Source organism: Aquarana catesbeiana, linkage group LG05 (genome assembly GCF_042186555.1).
Source record: "Aquarana catesbeiana isolate 2022-GZ linkage group LG05, ASM4218655v1, whole genome shotgun sequence".
Taxonomy (NCBI): Eukaryota; Metazoa; Chordata; class Amphibia; order Anura; family Ranidae; genus Aquarana; species Aquarana catesbeiana.
The window spans coordinates 4,609,957-4,614,395 of NC_133328.1; the positions used below are offsets into that span (position 1 = coordinate 4,609,957).

The following is a 4,439-nucleotide window of genomic DNA, read 5'->3' on the forward strand; positions in this document are numbered from 1 at the left end:
AAGAACTCACCGGCCGCACACACAAAACGTTCCGTTTCCCTTTTTGAATAAGTCCTGACGATGTTCCCGAAGACTTGACGCCGGTCCCCTGGTGACGGAGCGAGCCGAGGATTAGCTGTCGAGGGTAAGAAGGAAAAAAAAAAAAAAAAAAAAAAGAGGCTGTTGCTTGAAGTGAGTGAATGTATGTGAACATCAACAGGAAACATGCGAGCTTCCTGTGACATCACCGACTCCGCCTGCACTCGGCTTCCTCGCTGGAGAAACTTCTCCCTCTTCTCCTCCGACTTGGACTGCTGCCGCGTCCAGGGCGGACCGCCGAGAACCCGCCCGTCTTCCGAAAACCACCGCGACAGGATACGGCGTCCCTCTTCAGGAAGTCCGTCTCCCGCTGAGCTCGGGAAGAAGTCATTCTTCGCTCTGATCATTGCGATTTCCCTTTTTTCTGTTGTCACAATGCATAGAAACATAGAAGAGTGATGGCAGAAAAACACCGGGACTGACCCGTTAGATTTTTTTTCTTTTTGTTATTATTATTATTTTTATTATTATTATACAGGATTTATATTATTGTTATTATTCAGGATTTATTATTATATAGGATTTATATTATTATTATTATTATTATTCAGGATTTGTTATTATTATATAGGATTTATATTATTATTATTCAGGATTTATTAATATTATTATACAGGATTTATACATTTGTTAATGTTATTATTATACAAGATTTATATATTTATTTTTATTATACATGATTTATATTATTACTACTCAGGATTTGTTATTATTATTATTATTATTATTCAGGGTTTATACATTTATTATCATTATTATTATTATTATACAGGATTTATACATTATTTATTATTATTATTATTATGATTATTATGCAGGGTTTATACATTATTATTATACATTATTTATACAGTTATTATTATTGTTGTTATACTTGATTTATACATGTATTAGTATTATAATACAGGGTTTATACATTTATTATTATTATTTTTATACAGGATTTATACATTATTATTTATTATTATTATTATTATTATTATTATTATTATTATTATTATAATACAAGGTTTATATATGTATTATTATTATTGTTATTATTATTATACAGGGTTTATACATGTATTATTATTATTATTATTATTGTTATTCAGGATTTATACATTCATTTTTATTGTTGTTGTTATTATACAATGTTTATTCATTATTATTATTATACAGAGTTTACACATCATTTATTATTATAATTCAGGACTTATATTATTATACAGAATTTATATAGCACCAACAGTTTGCACAGCAAATAAAAAATCAATAATGCAGTCACAATACAATTTCAGCACACGGATAGGAGGACCCAGCTGCTTTTTTTAACCCTTTTTTCCTCCCTGGGTATAGATCCATATTTGATATTTTGTATCAGAATCATTGCTAATCCCCCCCCCCCAATCCATAATGAAGCTGGAGTGATATAATTTAGAATTCATAATGAATTGATACTTTCTGCGTTTATCTTTACAAGATATTTATGATCACCCTACAATACACACTTTTAGAATAACTGTATAGTTGTAACCCCTCCCCCCCCCCTTCCACACACCCCACCTACTACAGAAAAAAAAAACAAAAAAACAAGAGGTAAGACTATAAAACTACAATAAATAATAAAAGTAAATAAATAAGACACAATACAAACACACAGTACATTGTGTAACATTGTTATTAAATTAATACCCGCATATAATACTTTTTGAAAAACAAAATAAGAAATAAGTATATAAAATAAAGATATAATACCCTCTGAATATATGTGTGTGTGTATATATATATATATATATATATATATAATAAAATGAAAAAAATTAAAAAAAATAAAATACTATCTTAAATTAAAAAAAAAAAACATAACCTTTGGAATAAAATAAATATATAATGCCTATACTACTACTATAATACTCTCTGACAAAAAAAATATATATATATAATACTCTCTGCAAAAATAAAATGATATAATGCCTGCTAAAATAAAATAAATATATAATACTCTCTGAGAAAAAAAAAAATAATACTCTCTGGGGAAAAAAATGATACTCATTGAAAATAAATAAATATGTAATACCCTCTGAAATAAGATAAATATACCTTTTGATATAAAATAAGTAAGCAATACCTTCTCAAATAAAATAAATGTATAATACTTTCTGGGGAAAAAAAATGAATAATCTCGGAAATAAAATACATTTATAATATTCTCTGAAAAAAAAAAAAAAATAAAATAAATATAACCTACAACTCCCTTATAACTCTACATCACAATCATATTACTTTTTAGTAAACAGGTTAATGGTCAGCAGTAATATTATATTTTATTAGGTACATATTATATTTTTTGAGCATTTAGTTTATCAAAATTTTTAATCTATTTATTATGTTCTTTTTTTTGTAATAAGAAATATCATACATTTGAGGTATATGGTCAGATATGTGAATATAGTTACAGAAGTACAGATCTGAGGATAAGGATTTTTTTTTTATATATAAATGAAAAAAAAAAGTGTCACCCACTTTTGATGATAATATAGAAAATGTTGATGGGGGGGAGGGGGGACTTTTAGGAGTTTAGAAATGACAAAAATACAAATACAATGTTTGTTTTCAATTTCAGTAAATATTGGAAAAAATAAAAATATATATATATATATATTTAGAAGTCTCGATATTCAGAAGATTATCTGCTCTGTGTTTATCGATCAGAAGAAGAAGTGGGGGAGGGGATTATATTTCAGATTTTTGTTGTTCTGTAATGAAATGAGGGAATGAGATCAGAGGATGTGATTGGAGGAGGGGAGGGGGGGGGTGTTATTGGAGGGGGGGTGTGATTGGAGGAGGGGGAGGGAAGGGGTTTGGAGGGGGGGGTGTGATTGGAGGAGGGGGGTGATTGGAGGAGGGGAGGGGGGGTGTTATTGGAGGAGGAGGGGTGTGATTGGAGGAGGGGAGGGGATATGATGATGAGTGAAGACTGATAAATATGTTTGCTCTGCAGTGTTCTATCCTGAGCTCCCTATTCTGTACAATGCTTGGACTTGTAGTTCCACAGATACAGGGTAGCAGTGCTGGGACTTTCCCGAGATGGATATTAATCTGGGACCTGTAGTCCTACCAGAGTTAAAAAGGAATGTTGGAACTTGTAGTCCTACTGATGATGCATACAAATGCTGGGACTTGTAGTCCCATTTATGGATAGGAATGCTGGGACTTGTAGTCCCACCCATGGATAGGAATGCTGGGACTGTAGTTCTACTGATGTTGATGTGAATGCTGGGACCGGTAGTCCTCACTGATGATGAATAGGAATGCTGGAATTTGTAGCCCTCCTAGTCAGGGGTAGGAATGCTGGGACTTGTAGTCCGGGGGCCACCAGATACTGGACCTAATAAAATCCTCTTCCCTCTCTGTCCCCAGTCCCCGTCCTCCCATTGCGGACCCCTCTATCCATTTGTTGTTATGACTGCACCCCCCCACCTCATCAGATCTCTTCTCACCCCCCCCACCTCATCTGATCCTCATCAGATCTCTTCTCACACCCCCCACCTCATCTGATCCTCATCAGATCTCTTCTCACCCCCCCCACCTCATCTGATCCTCATCAGATCTCTTCTCACCCCCCCCCCCACTTGATCTGATCCTCATCAGATCTCTTCTCACCCCCCCAACTCATCTGATCCTCATCAGATCTCTTCTCACCCCCCCACTTGATCTGATCCTCATCAGATCTCTTCTCACCCCCCCACCTCATCTGATCCTCATCAGATCTCTTCTCACCCCCCCCACTTGATCTGATCCTCATCAGATCTCTTCTCACCCCCCACCTCATCTGATCCTCATCAGATCTCTTCTCACCCCCCCCACCTCATCTGATCCTCATCAGATCTCTTCTCACCCCCCCCCCACTTGATCTGATCCTCATCAGATCTCTTCTCACCCCCCCAACTCATCTGATCCTCATCAGATCTCTTCTCACCCCCCCACTTGATCTGATCCTCATCAGATCTCTTCTCACCCCCCCACCTCATCTGATCCTCATCAGATCTCTTCTCACCCCCCCCACTTGATCTGATCCTCATCAGATCTCTTCTCACCCCCCACCTCATCAGATCCTCATCAGATCTCTTCTCACTCCCCCACCTCATCTGATCCTCATCAGATCTCTACTCACCCCCACCTCATCTGATCCTCATCAGATCTCTTCTCACCCCCCCACCTCATCTGATCCTCATCAGATCTCTTCTCACCCCCCCCAACTCATCTGATCCTCATCAGATCTCTTCTCACCCCCCCACCTCATCTGATCCTCATCAGATCTCTACTCACCCCCCCACCTCATCTGATCCTCATCAGATCTCTTCTCACCCCCCCACCTC

At 36.3% G+C, this 4,439-nt stretch overlaps 1 protein-coding gene across 2 annotated transcripts in view; it reads right to left on the bottom strand.

Annotated features, from left to right (window-relative positions):
• The window catches only part of LOC141144041 (calcitonin gene-related peptide type 1 receptor-like), a 109,047-nt gene extending 108,262 nt beyond the window's left edge, over positions 1–785 (bottom strand). For both annotated transcript variants that reach the window (XR_012244335.1, XM_073629380.1), the window contains exon 1: positions 11–785. The gene's annotated coding sequence lies outside the window, so the exon portion shown is untranslated. The remainder of the gene's footprint in view (positions 1–10) is intronic.
• Between the last annotated feature and the right edge of the window lie 3,654 nt (positions 786–4,439).